We start from the raw sequence: 14,835 nt of genomic DNA on the forward strand, positions 1-14,835 counted from the left end.
TTATTTTATGTTATTTAATATAATTTCTTAGTACTTTTTAAATGTCACACCATAGGACACATTTACAGTATTGTTGAGTGAAAAAGTGAAAAAAATATGTGAAGTCATTGACAAAATGAGTGACCAGTACTATTTTCTGAAACTGCAGTTTTCATACTCCACAAATATATGTATTTTTTCTTAAAAAGTTATGCTTTCCAAAAAAAGTACTTTTTCTTGGTCATATACAAAGAACAGAAATGTCTCTCGGAAATAAGTCAGCTTCTCATGCTAGGAAAATTAAAGGCACGGTCTCCGATTTTTTGAGAAATGCTTCAGAAAACCGAGTCGGGCCGAATAATAAACAAAAATCAAAACAAAAAACAAAAATGTGTAGCCAATGAGCAGAAAGGGGTGTGAATTGTCAATATGGGTGGAGAGAGTGTTTGGTGCGCATGTGTGACGTTAGCAGAAAGCAGTTTTAACTTTGACATGGAGGATAAAAACAAAGAAAGAAAGAGAAGAAAGACTTACGATAAGGACAAGAAGTAGGACGTGTTAATATAGGATCAGCTTTCCAGCGCTGGATAGAACTGAAGGAGCAGGAAGTTGGCCACATATTCACAGGTTGGAGTTTCCCGAGTCAATAACTCCTGAGCTAAACGCTGTTACTACACAAATAACACCTCTTTTCTATCGTAGTAATGTAGAGAGGCAGCTACAACCGCGTTTTGTGTAGTAACAGCGTTTAGCTCAGGAGTTATCGACTCGGGAAACTCCGACCTGTGAATATGTGGCCGACTTTACTTAAGACGCCGAGGCGCTTTTTTCCTTCTCGATAGGTGAGTAACGTTGGTTTTGCTTTGTTACACAGAACTAATATATGCCTTTATCCTTTACATCATTATGCTTGTGAGAAACGTTTCTTTCCGTTAGTCGCCTGGGTTACGTATGTATGTGTGGGCGGAGCTATCGATACAGGGGTGGGACCCGTTTGGATTAGGGGCGTGTTTGTTTTGGTGATTTTATATGTCAACATTGGCTTTCAAACATCGGAGACCCTGCCTTTAAGAGTTGTGTGTATGACTCCACAGTGAAACATGGTGGTGGAAGCGTCATGGTACGGGGCTGCCCGTGTGTGAACGAAACTGGGGAATTACACGATATACTATAAAATATTCGTTGATTATCGAATCTCAACGACCAAGGAACTGAATTTTGTGAGAAGGTAAACATTTCAAGAAGACGGTGAACAAAATTATGCGGCCAAAGTAAGTCAAGAAGACCATGTACGGCTTAGCCAAGCTCCTGACATGAAAACACAGTGAATATTTATGGATTTTATCATTGTGAGTTTATTCAATCTTCATATCCTTGGGGAAATAAAGCTGCCATGAGGAATGGACTAAAACTTAATCATAATACTAAAAAAAACAACAACAACAAATTACTTGTTACTGTACAGTAAATGTCTCAAAGCTGGTCATTTGTACCAATCGGTGCCAATTTATTTAAAGATCACTAGTTTATTGTTAAGAATAAACAAGAAGAAATTTTCCCAAGTGAAATTTTATATACATTCTGTGTGTGAATCTGAAGTGGATAAATGAGCTCGAAGTACAATAGATAACAAAAACAATAGTGTTCGGGAAGCGTATTTCTCCTCGCAATACTGCATGTGCAGTGTTCACAATGTACATCTTTGTAAATCGGCTATTGCTATAAAAACTTAGTCGGTAGGTAGTTTTACTTAGTTATTAGCTGATCGAATTATTAGTTGAATTCAGGTTTAGATCTATCGTAAGGGTTTGTGACCTTTCTTACGGCGTCGCTGGAATGAACCCAAACCGATTCGACCACAGCAAACTCTTTCGTTCGGTCAAAGACATGAGCTTTGACCGAACGAGCTTCGGTCAAAGACAAACTTTGACATAAGCTGTCAAAGTTTCCTCTCATGAACCTTTCCACTGTCCTAGGAGTTAATAGTTCAGGCAAAGTGAGCGGTTATAAAAGCAGACGTATCATTTTTTTCCTCTGGCTCAGAATAAACATCAGCTGCCAAAAACCAGCATCTTCAAGAATCGATTGAGAAGCTTCCAGTCTTTCGATGACGGCTTGACATCCTGAATATTTTCTCAATTTCGTTACTCCATGTCGAGGCAGAAAGATCCATACGTGCTTATAATACGGTACGCGAGTTTGACGCGTGTCATCTGCGATCGGAGAAGAGTTTCTATCTGGAACGCGTACAGGATCGGAGAGATGTCGATATCTGATCGTATTTTGACGTGCGTACGGTGAGACGGATTTTACAATGTTTATCGTGCACGGTGTTCAGGCGGTTGTGACGACAGACAGGAGAGAGTGAGATCAGAAATCGATGGAATAGTGAAAGGAAAACAAACAGGAAGATCATGACAGTTGCATCACGGTATTATCTTATCGTTTGACTGTCCGAGTTCACTTCCAGGGAAGACTAACGGATACCGAGAGCGGTTAAAATAACAGGAATCTTGACCGATTCATTTCAATCGATCCTATCAATACAGCAATTGATATAAAGGTGAAAGATAGGTGAGGAAAAAACTAGGAGGGCATGACCAGGGTAGATTTGGAGCGGGAATGAGGAAATTAGCTTAAATCAACCTACCAAACAGGCTGTTTTTATGTTGTTGCTGCCCCATCATTTTCAGGCTGTATTGAAGCAGCAACAGCTCTCTCTTGCTCTGTTCATCGTCTGGAAAAAGAGGTGTTGAACCACTGGGGGAAAAGGAAATAAAAAATAATTATGCGGCAGCACATGTGTTATGTTATGTGTGTATTAAAGATCCATTTCAACTTTCATGTGTTTTTTTGTACAGGTGAAAAAATATAATTGGAGCGCTAAAAAAAAAAGAAGAAGAAGAAGAAGAAGAATCAAGAGACCTAACTAGGTCACCGAACTCATTACAACACGACTTCTCTGCTTCCCACAGACGACAAAAAAAAAAAAAAAAAAAAGAACGACTGACACCTGTCATGACGTGATATAACAGAGTGTCTATTTGCACCCGGGTTATAATAAGATTACTCACATAATATTGCTATTAGCAGCCTTAAACACCAAAGAAACCGCCCCCAGCTTTTACCTTTTACTCTTTTGGCTTAACACTTTGAGCTCTATTTCCCAGGTTATGACAAATTAAACTTCGTCTTAACTATCAGAAGGAGCTTTTTGATAGTTTCTATGCTATAACGGTTTTGTTTTCCTCGATTCAACACGGTCCTTTTTCCTGCTAGTGGTTATAATACATTAATGCGGTACTGCGGTAAATTTAGTTGTTCTCAGAGCAGCAGGGGTTTGATTTGTTTGCCATTTTGCCAACAAGCCAGCTGATGTTTGAGTAACATTACTACAGTATATTAAAAATTTGGTTAGCTAACTTAAGGCTAAACTATTGCAATATTCTCTGTGTGTGTGTGTGTGTGTGTGTGTGTGTGTGTGTGTGTGTGTGTGTGTGTGTGTGTGTGTGTGTGTGTGTGTATGTTTCACTAATAATAAAACAGTAAATTAATAAATCACATTTGAAGGTAACGTATAAAACGTTTACTGTTATTTATCTTAAAAACCTATAACAGCACTTCTCATTCTTCATTTAATATCATGAAAATAATACACAACAACAACTTATCGCTTACGTTAGAGCGGCTGTATGTCCTTCAATCCGACAGTCTATAAACAGTCATTCATTCATTCATTTTCTACCGCTTATCCGAACTTCTCGGGTCATGGGGAGCCTGTGCCTATCTCAGGCGTCATCGGGCATCGAGGCAGGATACACCCTGGACGGAGTGCCAACCCATCACAGGGCACACACACACTCTCATTCACTCTCACACACACACACACACAAAACAGACAATTTTCCAGAGATGCCAATCAACCTACCATGAATGTCTTTGGACCGGGGGAGGAAACCGGAGTACCCGGAGGAAACCCCCGAGACACGGGGAGAACATGCAAACTCCACACACGCAAGGCAGTGGCGGGAATCGAACCCCCAACCCAGGAGGTGTGAGGCCACTAAGCCACCCCCCCCACACACACACACAGTCTATTTGATGCTAAGAACGCAGCTTGTCAACGTTACTGAGAAAGAGTAAAGTGTAAAAGCTGACTGCTACAAAGTGCTGATACAGGAGACTCCTTACAGAAACATTCAGAATGTTAACAAAGGTATATACGATGTTCTTAACTCAATTCTGTGGACCGTTCCCGATAAGAAGCGATAAGCTTTTAGAGTGTTATATAAACCTGTGATTTATTAAAGACACCTTCTGGGCAGTGAGACTTGAGAGATCAGCAATGCTGGTGGTATAAAGTATGATAGTTAGACAAAACTGGCTGCGTGACAAATGACTTCCTTGGTTCACATACAGTAGTGCAGCATTTACTTTAATATTCGTTTTGAATTAGGTATTAAAAGTTCGCTTAAATATGCTACAGTATAAGAGACCGATATGAAGGCATTTTCACATAAGCACATTGATATAAATAATGTATAGGAGTAATATATAACCAAGCCGACGGAGCAAATACAAAGAGGGAGGAATATTTTTTAATTTATTCTCCATGCTGTTTCTGTGTGTGCGGGTGTGTGTGTGTGTGTGTGTGTGTGTGTGTGTGTGTGTGTGTGTGTGTGTGTGTGTTTGTTTGTGGGAAAGCATCCAAGGATGCTAGTTTTCATTTGTGATTTCTCCGAGTCTTTGTTCCGTCTCAAACGGGTCCAATAATCAGGAAGCCGCCACGACGACGTCAGACGTGAGAGTTTACCGAGTCGGCTTGCTCCTGAGATGTTTGTGTAACACTGCAAACCACAAAGGAGACTGATACAACCGAGGCTGTCGAAATGGCTGCTGAAGAAAGAAAACTTTCCAAGCAAAGAAATACCGAGAATATCTAATCGGAGTGTGCAGGATGGGGTATTTATAGCAGGCTGGGGTTTTTTTCCCCCAATCTGTATACTGTATATATTTAGCAAGATTCGGGGGTTAATCTGCCACTTTGTTACAGTAGAGCTTTCTGGTGCAGCTCCTTCTGGTAGAATTATTGGTACCCTTTGTGAAATAAAGCAAATATCTTTAGAATAAAATAACATACATTCCACATTAAATAATATGTGAGGCGACAGAAGATGCTAAACTTATAGTGTTTATTGTACAATGGATCTGGGTGCGTTTTCTGCCCCCTATTTTTTCACCAAACCCGCTAACACTTTGTGCTACGCTCCAAGACAGGGTCATCCATCCATCCATCCATCCATCCATCCATCTATCTATCTATCTATCTATCTATCTATCTATCTATCTATCTATCTATCTATCTATCTATCTATCTATCTATCTATCTATCTATTTATGTTAATCTTTTAAAAAATGAAGTTTAGACCACATGTACCAGGTGATTTCAAAGCAAGCAACAACAGTGTGTACAGGAACTCCAGTCTCATAACTAATTGGACAATCGGATGAACCGTCGTTTACCGCCTAAAACTGCAAAGGGGATTATGGAAGCCAGAAAACATACGTTTAGCAGGGAAAGTAATTAACAAAATAAAGTATGTGTTAAAGTGTGTGTTAGTGTTAAGTTCAATTTCCTAATTTTTCCTTCTCAATGAAGTTATCATTAAATTTGTTTGTTTGTTTGTTTGTTTTATTTGTTTACCTACCGTGTTTTATAGGCAATATGAAATATATCTGTATGGTATAACAAACGAAATGATCAGACGACTTGAATCGAATATCATCAAAAAAAAATGGAGTGTAAAAAATCATTCATGTTTTATAAATTAAGCTAGAAAGCTAATTATCTAAAATAGTCTGGTCAAGGCCATGAAATTAGGGAAATCCTATACAACGTTCTAAGGATCATAACGTGCCGTATCACGACAAGTTCAGAGCCGTCATCAAATATTCTGGAGTGTGAACTTTATCTGCTAAAAAAAATTTTTTTTAATTTACAGTCTGTTATATTCAAATTACTCCCAGACTGCTCCTTTGGAGAATATTTAAAGAGTCGCCAGAAAACGATTCATTATGAACCGGTGTAGAAGAGCAGACCGATGTGAAAAGTGTCAGGTGTGTTTTAGTGCCTTGTCTAAAACGTGTCATGTTCTATTCAAGAGAATAAGAGCGTGGCAGATTTTTATCGAAGCGCCACAGCCCCGGCGTTGTTTCTACACAAATCAGCCACCTCTTTACAAGAAGACGACTTGCTCGCTTTGATTAGAAGTGACAACGGAGGGAAATTCATTTTCTGCTTAGCGTAGCCGCAGGAAGCGAGTTTGCTTGAGTGACGACAAGAACAACAAAAAATCAGCATCATCCTTTACGCTGAAGCCTTTAATGTTAATATTTAAAGAGTGATTTGATTCATTTCTGGCCGTATAGCACTTTTATCACAAAACAGCAGCTTCACAGCAAACTGGATGTAGATTTAAGTCCATAATGTGCAAGCTTGGGGTGAGGATACACTCTCTGAGAGAACATAAAGAGACCTTGAGACTCATAAGACAACCTGTCCTTGTGATACTGTAATTATAAATCACTGTAGTCACTGAATAAATTACACTCATCATATACTATGATCTCTCGTTAAGCCGATATAACGGCAGTAAGCTGCCTTCTATATCAACAGAAGTAGAAATATATAATCATCTGGATAATTTTCACCTTTCTGGAACATTCTTCAACATTCAGGCTTATACTGTATGTCATATATGCCAAGAAAATAGTCTCTTGTCATTTTTCATGGAACGATAAAGCTAAAAGAAAATCACAGCCATATGTTTTTTACAGTATTCAATTATAGCTAACTAATTTTTTGGACATTTTTTAAATCTCAGAATAAATGTGGGTCAGACGTCGATCTTTTCTTTTATTGAAGCAAATTTGCCTTTATGTTATTTCTGTTTTATTTTTATTTCATTTATTTGCGTTTTTTCTCCATGAATAAAAAATCATATTAATATTAAGATTAAAAAAAAAATACCATGTTGCTTAAGACAAAAAAAAGAAAAAAAGACTATAAGTATCTAGAAAGTATAACCATAAAAAATTATGATCAAGTTTGAAGTTTTGCTTTTAATCAACCTTTCTTTTTTTTTTTCGCAGTGCACTGGAAACATGATGGACACCTGAGCAACCTGGAATAAGGACGTACTGTATATGAGATTGTGGTTCATCAGCCGATAAGCAAACGTTCATTTTGGATGTTATGCCTCTAGATTCACATCTGAGCTCGATTCCCATCCGCTGGCAACCAGCTGATTTGAACAGATGTGTGCTTGAATGTTTTGAGAAAGTGTTTGGAAAGCCTGCTGAAGCTATGGCAGAAATAAATTACATCACATCCTCTAACAGAATACTTGTCAGGTAAAATGAAATAATATCGCTATCAAAATAAAAAATCGACTGCTTTATCTGAATTAAATACGGAAGACGTCGCATCCGCAGCCCTCCCGCGTTACAAAAGCGATCTTTATTTACAAGTAAACATGCTACGCGATTTATCAAGTGCTGAGAATCTTCCGTATATATTCCTGCACATCGCACAATTTTTTTTTTATTATTTCTCTTCAATGATTGATGATGATAACGGATATTCGGCTCATAAAACTGTCCAAAAAGTCAAATAACGTCTTTTTTTTATTTATTTATTTGTGTCGATGTTCTTAAAACGAAGTGAATGTCTGGGTAATAGACTGCAAAACTCTGACAAAATCGCTGATGAAGAATTTATTTGAAAATTCATTATTGAAAGAACAACGATCATTATCATAAGAGTAGAAATAGTTAATAGAATTATGTCATGTTGAGATATCTTATGGCTGCGTAGCCAAAAAACTCATCCATTATTTTTTTACTAATTTCCCTTACTATTTACCTTGTACTATAATTGTTATTACTACTGAATTACTACTACTCAATTATTTTATTTGTATATATATATACTCGATTCCTTTGAGTCTCGTCATATAGATAGATAAGTATTATTGTCATTTTTTTAATACGCGTTACATTCTTATTTATTAACGTTTAAAACAGAGAGATATTTTCTAAGTACAGAGACCCAGAACTGCAAGATATGCAAAAAAAAAGTTGAAGTTGTTACTTTATAACTCAATATTTTAAGATATTATCTTGCCAGTTCATAAAAGGTATATTGGTTTTGCAGTATGTAAAAAAGATTAATGTTAAAAAAAAAAAACATTACTAACAGAAATACGTGCAGGTTTGACAACTCTTTTCTGAAGAGACAACGGTGGTGTTTGGAGATTGGTTGTTAGGAAACGGTGAACATCGTGTTTGCTTGTTGGGAGACGATGGTGATTGGTGATTGGTCATGTGGAGCACTAGCGATTAGTCGGCACAGTCAGGTCTGACGGATGCACTCATAAAACAGCTAGACAGTCAGTAAATGTCTGCTAGGAAAGTCATTGGACATGTAAATTATATATGTGGTCTAAGACAGGGGTCGGCAACCCGCGGCTCCGGAGCCGAAAGTGGCCCTTTTATCTCTCTGTAGATTTGGAAAATAAATATTTTATTTAAATTTATTTTATTGTAGTTAGTTAGTTTTTTTTTAAAAAAATGTAATTCTAAATTCTAAGATTATGATGCTCTTGTCACATTATAATAAACCGTGTTTATTTTTTTTGTCGCTCAAAATATGCGTCAAAATCGCCGACTCGCAAAATCCGCCGGCGCGAAATTGAAAATTACGATCGATTCAGATCAAGCTTTTCAACCCCAGTTAGGAAAACATGGATAAATGCAAGGAAAGAAAAGTTTATAAAGAAAACAGTACGTTTAATGAGATTTAGACGGATTCCAAATATTTTTGTTTGCTGGCAGAAAAAAAAATTTGTTTACTCGGTAGCAGGTCATTGATTTCATAAACGCAACACCCTACGGTTTTTTCTATACTTTCCATAAAGGTTTAAAAAAAAAACGATATATGCAGTGTTCTCTTCATTTTAGATGTCAAAAGGCTTTTGTGGCTCCCTGTGTTTTATTTTTTCTATAGGAAACGGGTCCGAATGGCTCTTTGAGTGATTAAGGTTGCCGACCCCTGGTCTAAAAGGTCACCAACCCTAGACAAAAATGCCTCTTTTCCACCAGAAAGAACCGGGTGCTGGTTCAGAGCTAGCGCTATTGCTGGTTCAAAGTTGGTTCCACTGGTGAACCTTCTAAGAACCGGTTTGCCTTTCCACCGGCTAGAGAGCCATCACAGCGCCGAGTGTGATGTCACTGTATACGTGTCACGTGTCAATGGCGGATGTTGCTTTACTGTTAATGCTCATGGCTTTGTGAACCTACATCGGCATCCAAACCCGGCGAATAAAACGTGTACGTGCGGCTCCGTGTAATCTGTATAAACAGAGGTTGTAATCGATAAAGTACATAACGTTATTTTATCGTTAACACAGAAAAAAGTTAGCCTTAGCATGTAGCTACCTACTATCATGTGTGCTGATAATGTATCATATCGCGGTAAAGTAAAAGTGTATTAAATATTAGTATACTTAAGGTACATTATCATATGCGCTAACAGTAGCCCCGCCCCCAGCTCCTAATGCAAGCGGTTCCTAAGTCTAGACCAGCAACGTTTTGGTGCTACTTAATAACCACTTTTCCTGGTTCGGAGCCGGTGCTTTGGCGGTCGAAACAGAAAGAACTGGTTCTAAATTAGGCTCCGAACCTGCACTCAAACAAACCTCGGTGGGAAATGGGCAAAAGTGGCATTGTATGGTATATTGTAACATGATTGGCGACAACATGGATACGTTAGTCTCAGTGATAACATGGTTTACGGGCATTTAACTGCTAAATGCTCACACTGTGCGATTTTTCTTAACCCTTCACGATTGTTGCTTGTCAGATTGTACAAACATGATCCCTACTGTATATCACACTGTAGAATCTTAGTTGTCATCGTGCCAGACCGTACAACAGTCAAGATGTGTTGAAATCAGGTGCTTACAAAAAGACTTGTATGGTGTTTTACATCATCGATCCGTGACACGTTCAGACCCGCATTCTCTCGCTAAAATGGCAGGAAACAGCAAACGAATTTTGCTGTACTGTCCACTTGACTCATTTCAACATCTTCCCTGAGGTGGGTTGAAGTTGTCACGCGGAGTGCATCATCCGCTCCTATCGTTTCTTGATTTGACGCTCGCCTTAGGAGACGTCACACTGCAGTTAAGTGTCTGAAATCTTCTCACACCGCCAGAACTTCATCGGAGGAAAAAAAACGATCACGACGGCCGTCAATCGGCCGAACGTCTGTCGGTGACCGCGTAAAGGTTGTAACGGTTGTGATCGTACCTTGAAAGCAATTACTTTATGCTATGTGAATAAAGCTGCGATTACTTTACACCTTGTGACCCAGTGATCTGTTTCAGCAGAGCGAACTAAATACATGGAAACTGAACAATGAAGCGGAGTAGATGAATATATTGAAAATATGGGCCATATTTCAGCGATGCTAGTTCTCCAAACATGAGCCAACTTGATTTTCAGTAGCAGACCCTCTGTTGCTGCTAATCACATGAATATTTCAGCTCAAGGCAGCTTATCACACCAGAACTTAGCTACAGGGGACGTAATAGCTCCCGATGATGTCTCTTTCCTTAAAAAAAAAAACTTCTTGGATGCCAATTTAAAGATGATATGAAGCAACACTACCAAACAAAACATAACCGCTATAAATTGTCTCATTTAATAAAATAAAGTAACTGCTGCAGACACGTTAGCTACTTGTTCAGACCTTTTAAATCAAGACATTTTATTCAGTTGAACCATCTCCAATTTTACTCGACCATCTCTGGTGTGGGGAATTTTCCTTGAGCTTCTAAGTGCCGCACTTCATTCGGGGAACGTATTAACGAACCTCAGGGCAATTTCTAGTGTCACTGGCTAGCCACAAACACCTACCCAGAAACGAGCACACATTTCTCACATGTCTCAACCTAAGTCGATGAGTAGAAGAGAATAACGAGCAAACCGCACTTAGAAACCGCACGGCTAATGGAGAACAAACAAGCAGGCATGGTTTCATTTTAAAAACCTCTGGGTTTATTTTGGATTATATCGTTATTATTACATAATGGCTGCTGCAGAGGAGGCTAAAGCCGGGAGAGGATAATAAACACAAGGCTGGTTTACAGAATCTGTTGCACTTACAGGAGGTGGATTGAATGCTTGGGTGCTACTGTGTATATTGTGGATTTGTGTAGGTTCTGTTGTTGTTGTCCTTTGTCTGCTCGCTGTTTAGGGTCACCTCAGGGGATCATCCGATCGGCATATTTGCTTTGGCACAGATCTTATGCCTTTTATTTTATTCTTGATGCGAACATCTTAATTTTAACCCCTCAGAAGCTGGGTCGGTTCTCTGGGAATTACAACCGATGAGACCACAAGCCCACAATAACATATTATTTATTTATGTATGACTGGTTTGTTATTTCATACTGAAATAAATTAAATTGGAACAGCATATTACAAAAAAAAATCCTGCAGCTACACATCAGGTTCGGAGATTATGCGGTTTGGAGATAAAACATCGGTTAATAGAGGATAATCTTTCATGAACTCAGACCATGGCATTAATTAACAACACTGCAGTCCAATTTGAATCAATCATGACCTTAATAATTTGCTGTACTCACACTGGTGTCACCCCAATCATAATTACACCTATATGACGTCATAAGAGCTGACCTTTTCTTCGGTCGGTTATCGGCAGCCATTAAAAACGAAGTGTCAGAAAAGAATCGGAAAAGTGATGAGCATTGTCTAGACAACGTGCGGTATATTCAAGTGGCCCATAGTATATAGTGTAAACAGGATTAGGTGTGGATTATATTAAGTCCTCGGTATTAGGCATGTGGGAGGGGAAAATGTCCTGCAGGTGTCGAACGCGCGGCCCACGTCGATATCGTGTTTCATAAAAGGAATGATATCGTTGTAAACAAGTTCAACAGGAAACAAGAAGAAGATTAATGTGCTATCAGATAATCAATAGATGTACAAGGGCATATCAAGGGTAGACCGAACTAACCTGAAAAACAGCAGGAGCACATGCTACGTTTCAGCTTTTAAACTATTAGCGCTACAAGAAAGAGTTTCCTATATTTGAAATATGACTGGGTTAATGCAATAAAATGGGGTAATGCAATTTTTGGTAATGGAGTAAGATGGAAAAAGGAAACCTGAGCACAAATTTAGGATTTTGCTGTCTTTCTTTATATGTATATTTTTTTCACTCTACTAATGTTACAAAGTCTCCTGATGACATTATTTTATAGTGATGAATAGTTTGATTCGATTTACGGATATTTTCACACTGTTCATTTCCGACGAATCGTATATCCAGGTACCCGGCTTCAGTTGTCTCGTAAGTGACCATGCTATTAATAATACTATGCAAAACACGCTGAATAATTCCCAACAAAGACTGGAAGGCTACCACTATTATAAACCTGTAGCACCTGCTTGCCTATTTGACATGAAGCCAAGTTTCTGGGTCCTAAAGCCCATTAAATTCAAGCTAATGTCTGGACTTCAGTCATAAATTCAATTCAAGACTATAAAGTATACACGCTAGCCTTAGTAGAGCATATCTGTGCTCATTAACTGGACCTACTTAGCTTTATCAACAATCTGGCTAAACAACAAATACTAAATGTACCTCCTTATCTGAGGTGAGAGGAAGTCACACATGTGCAAGTCACAAGTAAGTATCAAGTCATGAATGTCAAGTCGAGTCTTTTTTTAATATTTTTCAAGCAAGTCTCAAGTCTCAAATTTGCGACTTAAGTCTGACTCGAGTCAAGTCGAGTCCTCCATCTCTGAGTCATTTAACTCAAGTCTCAAGTCAAGAATGTCAAGTCAAAGTCAAGTCGAGTCTTTTTTTAATATTTGTCAAGCAAGTCTCACGTCTCAAATTTGCGACTTAGGTCTGACTCGAGTCAAGTCATATGACTCGAGTCCCACATCTCTGCTCCTTATTCTATAGCTTCTTAATCAAGTGCAATACGATTTCCTACAGTTCTCTGCTGTTGTACAGGGTTCTGCATGAAAGTAGCAGGAAGTTAGGACATAATTCAGTAACTTCAAATCAGCTCGTGCTGCAGCGTGGACATGTATTCCTCATGTTACAAGGTCAAGTTGCCACATCAATTTACAGAAAATTAATCAACACGTTACATGCGCTGACAGGTGATCAAATATTGCTAATCAAGTCGCATGCATCTGTCAAGGAGTGGTTGTTGTTCTTCAGGGAAACCTTGAAAACAATCCATGTGGTTGTTGCTTTGGGCCTTTTTTACACTCGGTCACTTCGTGTGTTGTCTCTGATCCGATAGCTATCTGATTAGTTAAAACTGTTCCGTTTACATTAGGCCACATAAACGTGTCTCGGCGAATCAGATATCGATCCGATCTTTCTACTCCCGCCCAAAATGCAAATATATTTGACCTCATTTCCGGGGTAATTGAAATGGAGCTAGCTTTGGTGTATGCGGTAACGAAGACGAAAAAACTTGTTACGATGGTTATGCTACAAAAAAACCAACCCTGCAGGTCATCCATGTTATTTGTTTCTGCCGCGATGCACGACTCGTGAGTCACTTGCGAGTGACGTACTTCCGTTTGGGAGGAGTATAGCGCTGACGCATGTGGCTTGAACAACCACATTCATTTACACCCGTCCAGTTTCATCTGAAACGCGTCCCAGACCACCTCTTGAAGGGGTCCGAACGATCGTATTTATATCCGTCTCGAAAACGTTTCGGCGGGCATTTAGACCTGGTCTTTTTACCGTCGGGTAGCTATCGGATCACAGAAAACGCATGAAGTGACCAGGTGTAAAAAGCCCCTTTGATACATACTGTACCACCTATCTAAACATTGCTGCAGATCAAATTCCCTGCTTAATGGTTACCGTATTCCCTAATAGCAGCGGCCTCTTTCTGCAGGATAGTGCGTCTTGTCCAACCGTAAAAACGGTTCAGGAATGGCTTTAAGAACATGAGAAAAGTGTTGACTTGGCCTTCAAATCCCCCCGATCGAACGCCTGTGGGATGTGCTCAGCTGACACATCCAATCCACAAGGGCTCCACCTCGTAACTCACGGGATTTAAAGGATCTGCTGCTACCGTCTTAGTGCCAGATACCACAGCACACCTTCAGAGGTCTTGTGGATTTCGTTCCTTGACAGGTCAGAGCTGTTTTTTTAGTAACAGACACAAGATAGTTCCTTTGTAAAAAAGGAAAATGTTTAACACATTAAGAAACCTAAAAAAATAAAAAAAATAAAAAAATAAAATAAAATGTAGTTTACCCATTACTAACCACTCAGATATTTCTGAAACAGATCGGACGGTCCATTCATCATGCGTGGTGGATTACAGACGCAGCCAAGATTTCAAAATAACGAAATCATTTCTTGATGCAGCAAAGCATTTAAACTAATGATACATGAGATGCCATTCTTCCTTTTTTTCAGATCTCAAGGCCACGGTGACAGCATCATAAATCATTGTTCACAAAGGAGTAAGTAAGTAAGTGAGTAAACCCTTCTATGAAATCTCAGACAGCTCTGAAACAGATATCCCATCTGAACAAACCAGAGCTCTCGTTTCGACATGTCTGTAGAGCAGAAACAGATGTGCGAGTTGTCCGCCGTGCGAACTTCGAGCCGGGTGACGTTTCTTTCGTCTGGGTTCGGATTTATTTTATATCTGGTTCACGTTACCGAGTGTAGATTGAAATAAACCGTGCATAAGTGCAAAATGAGCAAAACTCAAA

At 39.0% G+C, this 14,835-nt stretch overlaps 1 long non-coding RNA gene across 1 annotated transcript in view; it reads right to left on the reverse strand.

Moving 5' to 3' along the window:
- Positions 1 to 2,627: 2,627 nt before the first annotated feature.
- Positions 2,628 to 14,835, reverse strand: part of LOC113655371 — a 28,919-nt gene continuing 16,711 nt past the window's right edge. The window contains exon 3 of the long non-coding RNA XR_003443700.2: positions 2,628 to 2,739. This is a non-coding gene — a long non-coding RNA (uncharacterized LOC113655371). The remainder of the gene's footprint in view (positions 2,740 to 14,835) is intronic.

The sequence above is a fragment of the Tachysurus fulvidraco genome, chromosome 4, assembly GCF_022655615.1.
Source record: "Tachysurus fulvidraco isolate hzauxx_2018 chromosome 4, HZAU_PFXX_2.0, whole genome shotgun sequence".
NCBI lineage: Eukaryota > Metazoa > Chordata > Actinopteri > Siluriformes > Bagridae > Tachysurus > Tachysurus fulvidraco.